Source organism: Neofelis nebulosa, chromosome 11 (genome assembly GCF_028018385.1).
Source record: "Neofelis nebulosa isolate mNeoNeb1 chromosome 11, mNeoNeb1.pri, whole genome shotgun sequence".
Lineage (NCBI taxonomy): Eukaryota > Metazoa > Chordata > Mammalia > Carnivora > Felidae > Neofelis > Neofelis nebulosa.
The window spans coordinates 35088875-35105442 of record NC_080792.1 but is presented as its reverse complement, the minus strand read 5'-3'; the positions used below and the strand labels follow the sequence as shown (position 1 = coordinate 35105442).

Here is a 16568-nt window from a genome sequence, read left to right as displayed (position 1 = left end):
GTGGGTCAACCAGGCAATTAGAGAAGAAATTAAAAAATATATGGAAACAAACGAAAATGAAAATACAACAATCCAAACGCTTTGGGACGCAGCGAAGGCAGTCCTGAGAGGAAAATACATTGCAATTCAGGCCTATCTCAAGAAACAAGAAAAATCCCAAATACAAAATCTAACAGCACACCTAAAGGAAATAGAAGCAGAACAGCAAAGGCAGCCTAAACCCAGCAGAAGAAGAGAAATCATAAAGATCAGAGCAGAAATAAACAATATAGAATCTAAAAAAACTGTAGAGCAGATCAACGAAACCAAGAGTTGGTGTTTTGAAAAAATAAACAAAATGGACAAACCTCTAGCCAGGCTTCTCAAAAAGAAAAGGGAGATGACCCAAATAGATAAAATCATGAATGAAAATGGAATTATGACAACCAATCCCTCAGAGATACAAACAATTATCAGGGAATACTATGAAAAATTATATGCCAACAAATTGGACAACCTGGAAGAAATGGACAAATTCCTAAACACCCACACTCTTCCAAAACTCAATCAGGAGGAAATAGAAAGCTTGAACAGACCCATAACCAGCGAAGAAATTGAATCGGTTATCAAAAATCTCCCAACAAATAAGAGTCCAGGACCAGATGGCTTCCCAGGGGAGTTCTACCAGACGTTTAAAGCAGAGATAATACCTATCCTTCTCAAGCTATTCCAAGAAATAGAAAGGGAAGGAAAACTTCCAGACTCATTCTATGAAGCCAGTATTACTTTGATTCCTAAACCAGACAGAGACCCAGTAAAAAAAGAGAATTACAGGCCAATATCCCTGATGAATATGGATGCAAAAATTCTCAGTAAGATACTAGCAAATCGAATTCAACAGCATATAAAAAGAATTATTTACCATGATCAAGTGGGATTCATTCCTGGGATGCAGGGCTGGTTCAACATTCGCAAATCGATCAACGTGATACATCACATTAACAAAAAAAAAGAGAAGAATCATATGATCCTGTCAATCGATGCAGAAAAGGCCTTTGACAAAATCCAGCACCCTTTCTTAATAAAAACCCTTGAGAAAGTCGGGATAGAAGGAACATACTTAAAGATCATAAAAGCCATTTATGAAAAGCCCACAGCTAACATCATCCTCAATGGGGAAAAACTGAGAGCTTTTTCCCTGAGATCAGGAACACGACAGGGATGCCCACTCTCACCGCTGTTGTTTAACATAGTGCTGGAAGTTCTAGCATCAGCAATCAGACAACAAAAGGAAATCAAAGGCATCCAAATTGGCAAAGATGAAGTCAAGCTTTCGCTTTTTGCAGATGACATGATATTATACATGGAAAATCCGATAGACTCCACCAAAAGTCTGCTAGAACTGATACATGAATTCAGCAAAGTTGCAGGATACAAAATCAATGTACAGAAATCAGTTGCATTCTTATACACTAACAATGAAGCAACAGAAAGACAAATAAAGAAACTGATCCCATTCACAATTGCACCAAGAAGCATAAAATACCTAGGAATAAATCTAACCAAAGATGTAAAAGATCTGTATGCTGAAAACTATAGAAAGCTTATGCAGGTAATTGAAGAAGATATAAAGAAATGGAAAGACATTCCCTGCTCATGGATTGGAAGAATAAATATTGTCAAAATGTCAATACTACCCAAAGCTATCTACACATTCAATGCAATCCCAATCAAAATTGCACCAGCATTCTTCTTGAAACTAGAACAAGCAATCCTAAAATTCATATGGAACCACAAAAGGCCCCGAATAGCCAAAGTAATTTTGAAGAAGAAGACCAAAGCAGGAGTCATCACAATCCCAGACTTTAGCCTCTACTACAAAGCTGTCATCATCAAGACAGCATGGTATTGGCATAAAAACAGACACATAGACCAATGGAATCGAATAGAAACCCCAGAACTAGACCCACAAACGTATGGCCAACTCATTTTTGACAAAGCAGGAAAGAACATCCAATGGAAAAAAGACAGTCTCTTTAACAAATGGTGCTGGGAGAACTGGACAGCAACATGCAGAAGGTTGAAACTAGACCACTTTCTCACACCATTCACAAAAATAAACTCAAAATGGATAAAGGACCTGAATGTGAGACAGGAAACCATCAAAACCCTAGAGGAGAAAGCAGGAAAAGACCTCTCTGACCTCAGCCGTAGCAATCTCTTACTCGGCACATCCCCAAAGGCAAGGGAATTAAAAGCAAAAGTGAATTACTGGGACCTTATGAAGATAAAAAGCTTCTGCACAGCAAAGGAAACAACCAACAAAACTAAAAGGCAACCAACGGAATGGGAAAAGATATTTGCAAATGACATATCGGACAAAGGGCTAGTATCCAAAATCTATAAAGAGCTCATCAAACTCCACACCTGAAAAACAAATAACCCAGTGAAGAAATGGGCAGAAAACATGAATAGACACTTCTCTAAAGAAGACATCCGGATGGCCAACAGGCACATGAAAAGATGTTCAACGTCGCTCCTCATCAGGGAAATACAAATCAAAACCACACTCAGATACCACCTCACGCCAGTCAGAGTGGCCAAAATGAAGAAATCAGGAGACTATAGATGCTGGAGAGGATGTGGAGAGACGGGAACCCTCTTGCACTGTTGGTGGGAATGCAAATTGGTGCAGCCGCTCTGGAAAGCAGTGTGGAGGTTCCTCAGAAAATTAAAAATAGACCTACCCTATGACCCAGCAATAGCACTGCTAGGAATTTATCCAAGGGATACAGGAGTACTGATGCATAGGGGCACTTGTACCCCAATGTTTATAGCAGCACTCTCAACAATAGCCAAAGTATGGAAAGAGCCTAAATGTCCATCAACTGATGAATGGATAAAGAAATTGTGGTTTATATACACAATGGAATACTACGTGGCAATGAGAAAGAATGAAATATGGCCTTTTGTAGCAATGTGGGTGGAACTGGAGAGTGTGATGCTAAGTGAAATAAGTCATACAGAGAAAGACAGATACCATATGGTTTCACTCTTATGTGGATCCTGAGAAACTTAACAGAAACCCATGGGGGAGGGGAAGGGAAAAAAAAAAAAAAGAGGTTAGAGTGGGAGAGAGCCAAAGCATAAGAGACTGTTAAAAACTGAGAACAAACTGAGGGTTGATGGGGGGTGGGAGGGAGGGCAGGGTGGGTGATGGGTATTGAGGAGGGCACCTTTTGGGATGAGCACTGGGTGTTGTATGGAAACCAATTTGACAGTAAATTTCATATATTAAAAAATAAATAAATAAATAAATAAAAAATAAAAAAAAATAAACTTGCATATCATGGATGCATGCTGAGATCCCTTTCAAACTGCATTTCAAACAATTCAATTTCTAAGGTCTGTGTTGAAGGAGATAGGAAAGAATTGACACTATATAGTTTACATATCTGCATTTTAATATGAGTTTTTTTAAAGCCCTCCCCTCTAACAAATTACGTCGTTTGAATCCTTTAACTAAACATTTTTGGGTTTTGTGTCCTAGGGGAAGACCCTGCTTGGCTAGAAAGACAATAGAGTAAAAGCACCAGGCCTTCCTGTCAGCTTCCTAACCTTCCCCAGTGTTTGCAAAGTATCGGGCTATTTCTCAACCAACATTTTGGTAGGTTCCAACTGTCATCAGCTGGGAAATGTGTTGTTCACCTTCCCTTCCCTGTTCCTGAACACCTTGTCCTGCAGCACAGATTTCTCCAGCACAGACAGCAAATATGAAATGCATAAGTCCTGGTAATCATACAGAGGAAGGGCTCCATTTGCATACCCTTCATAATTCAATTTAATTTTTTTTTTGTCAAGAGTTCTGAATGCTTTGTGTTTGCTTTAATCAGAATGTTGACATTTACACTGAAGCCAATTTCTCTTTTTCTCCTCCGTGTTTTGTTTAACCACGACAAGTGACAGCAAACTGGAAAGAACAGACTTTTTAAATTGGCTCCTTGCCCAGAATGCATCATTTCTCTTGTAGCTTTTCCCCCCTTCCTATGCATCGCAAGAGGAAATGTGAAAACATACTCTGCGAACACAAGAGTGAGGTGTTAGTGCTTTTAGATAAAGATTTGTGTTGTATTTTAAAACCAGATTGCTGTACAGTTTCAAGCTATTAGCAGGAGCCTATTACATCGTGGCTCTGGGTCCTTGGAGAGATATACTTAGTATATTTCAGTAATTCAAGGCAAATAGAAAACTACATATGAAAATATTTAACAGCAAAAGCATCAACTGCTGAAGGCTGCAGGAAGCAATAAGCAAACATGGCACCTGCCATTAACTCTTTCCAACAATATTTTCTCTGATCTTTTCCTGTCATGCCCCAAATGGTGGAGGGTAGAACCAATGTGAAAATGAATCTCTGGATGTCAGCCATTCAGAAAAGCCTCCGTGTAACAAACACCATGTCTCCTTAGCAGAACATGTTATTTTTGGGTTTCACGCTTGATGTCGAGCAATTCTATGAGAATGTAGCTTATGTTGTATTAGAATTTGTCTATATATATATAATTCGATGGTTTAAACCAAAACTAAGTTGTTTACAAATGAGTTTTATCAAATACAGAAAAAAATAGCACCAAACACCAACCTGGTTGAAATGATATGTGTCCCTTTATGAAATTTAATTCTGCCTCGGGGCGCCTGGGTGGCTCAGTCGGCTGACTTCGGCTCAGGTCATGATCTCACGGTCCGTGAGTTCAAGCCCCGCGTCAGGCTCTGTGCTGACAGCTCGGAGCCTGGAGCCTGTTTCATATTCTGTGTCTCCCTCTCTCTGACCCTCCCCCATTCATGCTCTGTCTCTCTCTGTCTCAAAAATAAATAAATATTAAAATTTTTTTTAAAAAAAATTAAAAAATAAAAAAAATAAAAAAATAAAAAAAATTTAATTCTGCCTCAACAAAAGGACAGCAAAAAAGGAAAAGACTGGGTTTAAAATAATGAAATAATAGATTCTTCTGATAATGTAATCTGAGGAGACAGAAATGTCTTCAACAAACCCCTGAAAATATATCTTCTTCCTGTGTTATCAGAAATCTGAACTAAACAAATAAATTTCAGATAATTAACTAAAAGGAATCAAAAGAAAGATCTAATGAGAGATCAATGTACTCTTCCTGACTTTCTACTGCTTAATGTGTGAGATCCCATATGATGGACATCAGAAAGTAGTCATGCGGAAAACAAGTCACCTGGACAGTAATCTCAAACTCTGGATTATGATTTCTTTCTGTGAATTCATTTTAATTCCTCCTGAACATCATCTTCTTTTTTTTATTATTTTTTATTTTAGAGAGAGATCGAGATCAGTGGGGGTGAGGAGCAGAGAGAGAGAGAGAGAGAGAGAGAGAGAGAATCTTAAGCAGGCTTTACACTCAGCGTGGACCCAACCCCACAACCTTGGGATTGTGCCCTGAGCCTAAATCAAGAGTTGGATGCTCAACCAGCTGAACCACCTAGGTGTCCCTCATGTTCATAACTATAAAAGCATAGTATAGAATAGAAAATAACAGAAGATTTACCTCTTAGTAAGCTAAGCATTGTTGTAGGAATCTTCTTCTTTTTTTCTTCAATTAGATCTGTTTGCATGTGTAAGTGGATTCGGTCATGATGTAAAAAAATATTTCTTACTGTTGGTTAGCAGTGGAAAAATTTTCAAAACACTAAAAATGTAAATATACCAAATTATACCTAACCTTCCCACTTGCTATTGTCACCACTGCAATTTGTTAAAAATGAGAGGGAGTCTATTTCTAAACACTAAATGTGAGTTTACCAAATACTTCTCTTGCCATCAGAAGCTCCTGGAAAAACATAAAATCACTTGGTACTTTAGCTAAGACATTAAATATCCCCTGGTATATTCAAAAGAAGAAATGAGTGAATAATGTTAGTATGGAGGACAGACAAGAAAGGGAAGGAAACAGCAAAATAAAATCATCCCAAATGTTACCAGTTGCTGACACGGAATTTGTTAAATGTCTGTGAAAGAGCTGAGAGGTTAATAGGAGTAGAAAGAGAGAGGTCACAGTCAATTTAGAAACTTAGGATTTTAAGAAATTATTTCAGGCTAATCTATTAGTTTCCTAAGGCTGTCATAACAAAGTACCATAAACTGGGTGGCTTAAAACAACAGAGATTCATTCTCTTATACTTTTGGAAGCTAGTAGAAATCAAGGAGTCAGCAGAACAATGCTCTCTGAAGTCTATAGGGAAGAATCTATTCCACCCCTTTCTCAGCTTGTGGTATTCCCGGTATGCCTTGGCTTATAGATGCATCAGTTCAATCTCTGCCTCCATTGTCACAGGGCATTCACATTGTGTTACTGTGTCTGTTTCTACTCTCTTCTTATAAGGATACTAGTCATATTGAATTAGGGTCCACCTTAATGGCATTATCTTCATTTGATTACATTTGCAAAGACCTTATTTCCAAATAAGGTCACATTCAAAGGTACCACAGGTTAGAATTTCAACATACCCTTTTCAGGGACACAATTTAACCCATAACAGGGGAATTGATTAAAATATTCTCATACTTAATCGTTTTCTGAGATGAGGAGGAGAAGGAGTAGACAGAGTTGTGTATTTACAACAAATATTATCTGTCAACATGAAAGCCATACATACATGAGGCTGTGAAAAACAAACACAAGTATTCTAAGAATGGAAGTCTAGGTAATGCAGAACAAAACAAGTAAGGCTGGAAAAATATTTTAAATAAAATATTTGAAATCAGCCGATTGCTTACAAAGAAGTGAAGACTTATTGCAGGAAAACCTGAAAGAAGAAAGAAACCCAGAGAGGTGATACTGGCACTTGGGTCTGCTTTTCTCCTCAGGATATCTGACACTTGCAGAAGAAGAGGAATTAGGAGGCTGAGAGGCTAAATGTTAAAAATTGTTTATGACAGACCCATAGAGCTTAGGAAAATTGGAATTCAAAGCCCACTAATGGAGTCTCTGGGCAAGTTATGCCCACCAAAAGTTTCAGTTGAATTCCCAAGAGCTTCAACTTAGAAATAGGAAGTGAATAGAATAGAAATTGGGGATATTAGAGTTCAGCTTTAAATCATCTTAATGCCTGGTTAGATTGAGGTGCTGCAGGACTGTTAGTTCCACCACCACATTCCAGAAGTAAATATAACACTCAGTGGAAAGGATGCCTGGGTGGCTTGGTCAGTTAAGTGTCCTACTCTTGGTTTCTGCTCAGGTCATGATCTCACAGTTTGTGAGATCTGTGCTAACAGCATGGAGAATGCTTGGGATTCTCTCTGTCTCTCTCTCTCTCTCTCTCTCTCTCTCTCTCTCTCTCTCTCTCTCTCTGCCCCTTCTCTGCTTGCTCTTTCTGTCTCTTTCTAAAAATAAATTAATTAAATTTAAAAAATACACTCAATGGAAGAAGGAATTATGATCCCCAGTTTCAATAATCTCTAAATTTTATAGGCATAGCACCTAGCACTCAATGGAAAATAACCAGATATAAAAAAATACAAGCAGGTTCCTGGATTAAGCGTCCAACATCAGCTCGGGTCATGATCTCAAGGTTCATGGGTTTGACCTCAAGAATTGGGCTCTGCACTGAGAGTGTGGAGCTGCTTAGGATTCTTTCTCTCTCCTTCTGCCCCTCCCCCACTCAGACTTTCTCTCTCTCTCTCAAAATAGGTAAGTAAGTAAATAAAGAAATAAATAAACGTTAAAAAATGCAAGAAAATGTAATTGAAAAATAACAGAAACAATTTACAACAGAAGAAATATAAATGATCAACACAATGGAGTTATTACACATAAACTTTAAAATAGTTAAATACAGTGGATTCAAAGAAATAAAATATGAAGAACTTAGACAATAAGATACTATAAAAAATAAATGTACATTTTAATTAAAAGAAATGAAAATTAAGTATTCTATAGATGGAAGAAAAACCAGAGAACTAGAATAGATAAAAAAATATACACAGAGATAAAAACAATATGGAATGTTTTCATAAAAAGATAAAAGACATTAAAGCCATAGAGAATATAGCAAGAAAGTTCTAACAAAAGTATAATTTGACACCCATAGGAGGAGAGAGGGGAAAAAAATGTTTAAAGAGATCATGGTTGAGAATTTTCTGAATTGATGAAAAATCTCAATCTACATATTCTAATAATGTAACAAATGTTAAACTGGATTAATAAAACAAAATCCTACTTAGATACAATCCAGTAAAATGGCATGAAAACATAAAGGGGTGCCTGTGTGGCTTAGTCTGTTAAGCATCTGACTCTGGCTCATGTCATGATCTCAAGGTTCCTGAGATTGAGCCTTGCATTGGGGTCTGCACTGTCAGCACAGAGCCCGCTTCAGATCCTTCTTCTCCCTCTCCCTCTGCCCCTCTTCTGCTTGTGAGGTCTCTCTCTCTCTCTCTCTCAGGAAGGAAGGAAGGAAGGAAGGAAGGAAGGAAGGAAGGAAGGAAGGAAGAAAGAAAGAAAGAAAGAAAGAAAGAAAGAAAGAAAGAAAGAAAGAAAGAAAGAAAGAAACTTGAAAAGAATATTAACAAAAAAAGTTCACCTAATGAGCATTTGTAAAATACAAAAATTGCAGAATTAAAAAATATATATTTTTAGAAACACTAGGAAAAATTAATCAAAATTAACTATACACCAGGTGGCAAAGTGAGTCTCAACAAAATTCAAAGGATTGAAATCAGACTACATTTATTCCTCTGACTGACCACAGGGTAATTAAGCTAGAATTAATTTAAAAATAGATGGTTAAATTAAATAAATAAGTCTTCATGTAATAGAAGTTTAGTAATATACTTCTAAGTAATCCAAATCAAATACAAAATCACCATGGCAGTTAGAAGATATCTTCAACTGAATAACAATAAAAATAGACATATCAAAATTTGTGAGATGCATCATAAGGCATGACTAGAAGAAATTCATACCTTACAATTACTATGTTTGGAAGGGAAAAAAGGTGGCTAAAATCTAATAATTTAAGCATCCATCTTAGAAAGCTAGTAAAATTAAACTGAGGAAATTAACAATAAAATGCAAAACAGACATGAAATAGCACCACCAAAAATAAAAGTTAACTCTAAAAATAAGATTTAAAAAACACTCCAGTGAAATAGATCAAGAAAAAAAGAATGTACAAATAACCAATGTCAGAAACTCAAAAGTTAAAACTACAAATCCCACAGAAATCACAAAGATCATAAGATTTAAGCACCTTTAAATAAATTTCAAAATTTAGAATAAATTAATACTTAGAAAAACACAGTAAATCAAAAGACATTCATAAAGTATAAATACTCTCACAAGCATTAAAATAATGGAATCTGTAATTAAAATCTTTCACAAAGAATAATCCAGGCCCAGTTGACATCATTTTGAATTCTATCAAAGATTTAAAATAGAAATAACATCAATCCTAAAAAAAATTAGTTCAAAGGGAAGACTTCAGTCATGAGGAAGTGAGGAACTTGAAAAATCCTTATCCAAATAAGCAATGATAAAAGTAGAAAAACTTTATTTAGAAATCCACCATATTTTAGAAATCAATGAAAGGCATACTACAAATTGGGAGATGTTTATTTAAGAACAGTAGGAGTTTCTGGAGTTTTAGCCTGAGATGCTTCCTTCCATTAACTCCATCAACAAAGAAATTCAACTATGGCAGGGAAAGCTATGAAAACCAGCAGCTTCCCTGCTAAAAGAGGCTAACAAGAAAGGGTACAGAATGAGGAAGAACCCCACACCCAGAGGCAATGTTGAAAACACAATTAATCTCATTGTCAAATAAAGGGAGAAGACCAATGTTCTTGCATGTAGCCTGAGGTTGGGGCAAGCAACACAATTATAGAATAGCCAAAATTTTAATATGGAGCTCTAGGAAATTAGATAGCCATTGGAGGCCTTGCAAAACACTCATAGATTTCTGGCAGTCTGGAAAGCTCACACATGTGCAAGCCTGCAAAATCTCTGAAGAGACAGAGATGGTTCTTGCTATTTATAAGTTGTTTCTGACTGCAAGGGCATTCAGAATACATGTGCAGATGAGACGCCACAAGGCCCTGCAGAAGGTAAAAGCTGGGGAAGATTTGTAAAGTGTCTGAACATTGAATGAGTTGCAAACAACACCCAGCTCTCTAGGCAAAGGAAGAGTTTTATTTGTTCAATGTTTTAACACAACCCCTGACCAATCATTAGCTGACCAAAAAACTGTTCCATAGGTTACATCTAGGAAGCTGGGCTTGAGAATGAAAATGAGAAGAAAAAAAGCAGAGACTTTGGTGATTGAAGACTGTGAGGTAAGTAGAGCCTACATAATGAGTCCAGGCAAATCATTAAACAAACAAAAAAGCAACAAACAAAAAAGCAGCAACAGTAAGAGTTCTAGAAAAGGGGAATCAGAATCTATAATTGCTACAATGTGTTATACAAAGTGTCCAGTTTTCATTAAAAAAAAAAGGAAACTGGTCTTCATAGATTTGTATTTCTAACCTCTATACTTTTCCTTCTCTTCGAAGAATTCTTTTAATATTTCTTGCAAGTCAGATCTACTGGTGATAAATCCCCTTGGTTTTGTTTGACTGAAAAAGTCTTTATTACTGTTTCACTTTTTAAGGATAATTTCACTGGATACAGAATTTTAGGATGGTGTTTTTTTTTTTTCTTTTTCTTCTTTTAGTACTGGTGTCATCACTTTACAAATATGAGTGAATTAAAGTTTAGCTCCCTTTATGTTCCTTTATACTCTATAATATCATGGGAGTATAACATGTAAATATTTTCTCTACACATATTGACAACCACATTGAAAAGTGTTATAATAATTACTTTAATCACTTTCAGAGGTTTACATATGATGTGCCTATGTCTTGGTGTAGATTTCTTTGGGATTAACCTTTAGGGTTCATTGAGCTTCTTCATTCTGCAAGTTTGTGTCTCTTGCCAAATTTGTGCAAATTTCAGCCATTATTTCTTCAAATACTTTTCTAGTCATGCCATATTTCTCCTCTACTTCTAGAACTCTGTCTACATGAATATTAGACCTTTGTTGAGATTTTCTACTTTCATTTGTTTCAAGTGTGTTTTTTCCTTGTTGAATAATTTTTGTAATGGCTGCTTTAAAATCTTCATCAGATCATTCTAATATTTCTATGATTTTAGAGTATTTTTCATTGATTGTGAGATCTTCCTCATTTTCATATGACTAGTGAGTTTTGACTAAAACTGAGCCCTTGTTTGTATTGGTAAGAGACCGTTTAACCTTTTTAACCTTCCCATTTAAACCTTTTTGTTTTATCTGCCTCTTTTTTTTTTGGACACTACTCCATTAGAGGAAGGTTGGTTCTGCCTTAATACGCCCAAGAGGAAGTAAAGTCCAGATTCCTCACTCAGCCTGCATTAACTGAGGGATGGTGTTCCTCATTACTGATTGCTGGGCAGGATAGAAGTGCCAGTCCTGAGGTGATCTCAACAGACAGTGCATGTAGAGGTGGGCGTGGCCTTGTTACTACTCCAAGATGGTCAGTGTCCTCATTCCCCGCTTTGGCTTCTTCTCATCGTGAAATGAGGGGCGTATTATGAATACTGAATAGAGGCGGATGTCCATCCTCCTCATGTGGTTTCTAGTGGCACCACTGGCTCATAACCAGCCAGCCAGTGGATATAAAAGTCAAACCTCCATATTTGATCTTCTCTGACACCACCCCAGTAGGAGTTTTAGGGTGCTTATTACAGTCTCATGTGGTTGGAAATACAGGTTTCCCACTCAGGCTTTGCTGACCTGGATAGAGATTCAAAAACAGTTTTGGTTTGTTTGTTTCTGTCGTATTTGACTGGAGTAGAGCACTCACTATCAAAATTTGGCTAAAGAGAGCAAGCTCTTGTTGGGACATTTTTATGTGTGTGTCTGCACCTTTATGATTTGTTAGTTTTTATTTATGATTTGTTAGTTTCTTCAGCCCCAAGTCTAGGATGTGTAAGCCAAAACTAGAAAATTGAGGTAACTCACTGTTTTATTGTCACTTAAGTCCCGAGTTCCTTAGCCTGTCTTTCTTATCCTCTCTATATTTCAGATCCATATTATGTTTACTGCATTTAAAATGCCTATAGTTATTAGTTATACTTACCAAGAATAAAAGAAAAAAAATAAAAAATTTCTACTCCAGCTTCCTGGGAGTAGAAATTCTCCTGGTCTTTTTTTGTTGTTGTTGTTTCTCAAATAAACCGAATTTGTATCCCTCTCCTGGATTTCTATTTGATACTTTCTCCACCCAAAACTCTATTTTCCACATCTTTATAGGGATGGACTTGTATCTCAGCTTAAATGTCACTTTCTTGGGTGTCTTTAATAGATCAAGCAATCTAACTCCTTTATCATGCCAGTCTCTATAACATTGCAGTGTTTAATTTTCCTTATACTGATTAAAATGATAATTTCTTGTTAGGTTTCTTTTTTCTATTTTGGTACCTATTTATGGTCACTAGAATATAAAATTTGTGAAAGGAGAAACCTGGTATATGTTGATAACTACTATCCCTGTATATTTCTAAAATAGTCCCTGGCACAGAGTAAGCATCTAACAAAGATTTGTTATATTTGAATGAATGATACAATTGTTTTCATCTTACATTTTCCTGAGTCAGTCTCTCATTAGGATGGAGAAGGAATATATTTCATCATATCAATAATAGGAACTCCTCTTTGCCTTTCTTGATAATCCAAAGTTACTGGCAAACAGGAGCAAAGGCCTGAGTGACAGGCTTATGGCTTTGTGGTTACATCCTGAGGATAATTAACTCTTCTAGGCCAGCTGTGACCCCTGCTGGGAGTCAGCCTGTGCCTAACATGATGACAGTACTGGCCCCAAATGAGGCCACTACACTTGAGGCTCTGTAGCGACTCCTGAGATTTTAATGAACCAAAGGCCCTGCCAAATATCAAAACTAAGGCAGAAGTTAGGGACCAATTGATTCCCCAGAGAGCCATGCAAATGATTTGAATTTTAGAGAGTGGATTTGGTGGTCCTTCTTGCCAGTTTGAATGATTCCCAGCAGTGATAATATAGCCCTTTCACATATCCTTGAATTTTTTTTTTACATTTCAGTATTTCTTCGTGTCTGAGTTCAACAAATAGAAACTTATTGTCTCAGTTTTAGGCTTTTCTCACCTTTTAAAATGCAAATACTTCAGGGAAGGGGAACAGCTGGTCAGTCATTTTGATCTTAATGTAATGAGTTTATTAGAGCCAGTCTGGAGAGGGAATTCTAACACAGTGCATACTCTCCCACAAACATGGCTCTCTTTTGAAGCTTGCCAGTACTGGAACATTTCCCTACAGGAGGATTTCTCATACATGTAGCAATGCAGTAACTCTAACACATGCAGATGGAAGGCATAGCATGGGACATGAGTAACTGGATCTCAGAAGAAACTGCCACAATAGATAACTGAATTGTTTAATGAGAGGAGTAGGAACCTTAAATCCTAATATCCTTGGGTTTTGCATAATGAATGGCCAATGAATCCAATGAAAATCTTGCTTCAAATCTTACCATTTTATTTTAGATAGCAAAGTGCTATCATTTAAATATCAGATTCATTACTATGAACAAAATAAAAATGGGCACTGTGGTTGAGAATAACATTATAAGAGATAAAATTAGGTTGCTTAGCTAGGAATGGTCACCCAAAAAAGGTGATAGGTGAACTAAGATCCAAAACCATTCCTATCAAGAAGTAGGAAGGCAGAGAAAACAACAAATAGAAATCAATGAAGTAGAAGCCAGTCTAGTTTGTCAGAAGAATAATATGAGGAGGGAGCCAAGATGGTGGAACAGCATGGAAGTTTTTTGTGTGTCTCACGTCCATGAAATATAGCCAGACCAACACTAAACCATCCTGCACACCTAGAAAACTGATCTGAGGATTAACACAACAATCTACACAACCAGAACTACATAATTCAGCAGGTACGCAGCACAGAGAGGGGAACTTGGGGAAAGAGAAGCCACAGAAGGCAGGGAGGTACTTTTGCATGCAGAGAAAGGATGGAGACGATGGACAGAATACAGGAAAAGCACCGCTCCCCAAAAGCAGCTGGAGAGAAAGTGGAAAATTGGAAACAGCCTCAGGGACTGAACTAAAAAGGGAGAAAGGAGTAAGGAGGGGGTTTAAATTCCATTAAGACTGTAAACAGGGGGAGTGCAGATTCTGCAACTCCTCAGCGTGATACTTTGTGGTGCTCTGGTGGGAAGGGTGAAACCCCAGGAGCAGAGTGGAGTCTGGGAGGTTCTCGGGGCAGATGGGGAGAAGCGCTTCCACCACTGGAAGGACATTTGGTAGATGCTGGGAGGCAACCTGAGCCCAGAAGACCTCAGAGAATGGCCACATTCGCTGGTGCTGGAACAATGTCCTTAAAGGTGAAACCCAGTGCCAGATGTGTGTTGTGATTTTCCATAATCCCTAAAACACTTCTGCTACGCTATTTCACAAACTTTTTCTGGGGCGGGCTGGCAGCTGGCCACATTCCTGGGTGTGGCTGGCATTTGGCCATGGCTTGGTCAGACCCTCCCACAGAGGGGTGGAACAGGTCAAAGCCGCAGTCCCTCGGAAGTAAGGAGCCAGGGAAAGCAGCCATATCTGAGACAAAACTCGGAAGAGAGGTACTGCCTAGGGCTTGGTCACGGACAGTGAAGAAACAGGGAGTGGATGAAAGCTGAAGACAGAGGATGGGTGCGCAATTGCTGATTGGGGAGAACAGAGTTCCTATACTAGAGACTGGGTAGCTGTGTGACACCATTTTCACCGTTCCTGCGCATATGCATACACACCTATGAGTGCCACAACAATCTACCCCAGTAGGCTAGCAGCACCATCTAGTGGAGAAAGGAGCCGTTACACTTAGCCTCACCCAGTTGGGCCAACATCACTCTTCAAAAACACAAGTCTCTCCTCCTGCTTGTTTATAAACTATAAAGCCCTTCATAGTCTGACTTCTAGGGGAAAACAAAGTAATTTCAGTTGTATTTCAGTCGCTGGCAGGTCCATCTATTCAATTTTCTTTCTTTCCTTTTTTTCTTTTTTCTCTTTTTTGTTTCTTTTCTTTTTCTTGAATACAGAAAGAGAAAAATATCTTTGTTTTTAATTTTTATTAACAATATTTTTCTTTAAATTTTTCTACTATAATTTTTACTTTTGTGTAATTTTTTTCAAATTCTACTTTACTTCCATCATTTCATTTTAGTCTACTTCAGTGTATTCATTTTTTCAAATTATCTGAAGATTTCCTTTTTTTTTTCTCCTTTCCCCTTTTTCTCTAATCTATCAAGCCACCTTCAACACCCAGACCAAAACACTCCTAGGATCTAGCATCATCTTTTCAATTTTTGTGTGTGTGTGTGTTAATTTTTTAATTTTAATATTTTTTAATTTTAATTTTTTTGATTTTAATTTTTTCTACCTCATTAATTCCTTTTCTCCCCTCAAAATGATGAATGAAGGAATTTACCCCAAAAGAAAAAACATGAAGAAATGACACCAAGGGACTTAACCAACACAGATACAAACAAGATTTCTGAACCAGAATTTAGAATCATGATAATAAGAATACTAGCTGGAGTCAAAAGTAGATTAGAATCCTTTTCTGCAGAGATAAAACAACTAATAACTAGTCAGGATGAAAAAAAATGCTATAAATGAGCTGCAATCATGAATGGATGCCACAGCAGCAAGGATGGAGGAGGCAGAACAGAGAATCAGCAATATAGGGACCAATCTTATGGAGAACAAAGAGGCAGAAACAAAGAGGGAGATGAAGGCAAAATAGCATGATTTATGAATTCAAGAAATCAGTGACTCATTAAAAAGGAACAACATCAGAACCATAGGGGTCCCTGAAGAAGATGAGAGAGAGATAGGGGTAGAAGTGTTATGTGAGTATATCATAGCCGAAAACTTTCTCTTAACTTGGGGAAAGACACAGACATCAAAATCCAGACATCACAGAGGTCTCCCATTAGATTCAACAAAAACCAACCATCAACGAGGCATATCATAGTCAAATTCACAAAATACTCAGGCAAGGAAGGATCATGAAAGCAGCAAGGAAATAAAAGTCCTTAGCCTACAAGGGAAGACAGATAAAGTTTGAAGCACACCTATCCACAGGCTTGGCAGGCCAGAAAGCAGTGGCAGGATATATTCAGTGTCCTGAATTAGAAAAATATGCACCCCAGAATTCTTTATCCAGCAAGGTTGTCATTCAAAATAGAAGGAGAGATAAAAAGTTTCCCAGACAAACAAACAAAAATTAAGGGAGTATGTGACCACTAAACCAGCCCTGGCAAGAAATTTTAAGGGGGACTCTCTGAGGGAAGAAAAGATGAAAATATAAATAAATAAATAAATAAATAAATAAATAAATAAATAAATAATCAAAAGCAACAAAAATTAGAAAGGACCAGAGAAAAACACCAGAAACTCTAACTCTACAGCCATGATAATGGCAACATATTCATATATTTCAGTACTCACTC

General features: G+C 37.3%; 1 long non-coding RNA gene across 1 annotated transcript in view; it reads left to right on the top strand.

The window, feature by feature from the left end:
* LOC131489782 (uncharacterized) overlaps positions 1–16568 on the top strand; it is a 44832-nt gene that overhangs the window by 15614 nt on the left and 12650 nt on the right. Inside the window, exon 2 of the long non-coding RNA XR_009250740.1 lies at positions 10256–10333. This is a non-coding gene — a long non-coding RNA (uncharacterized LOC131489782). The remainder of the gene's footprint in view (positions 1–10255; positions 10334–16568) is intronic.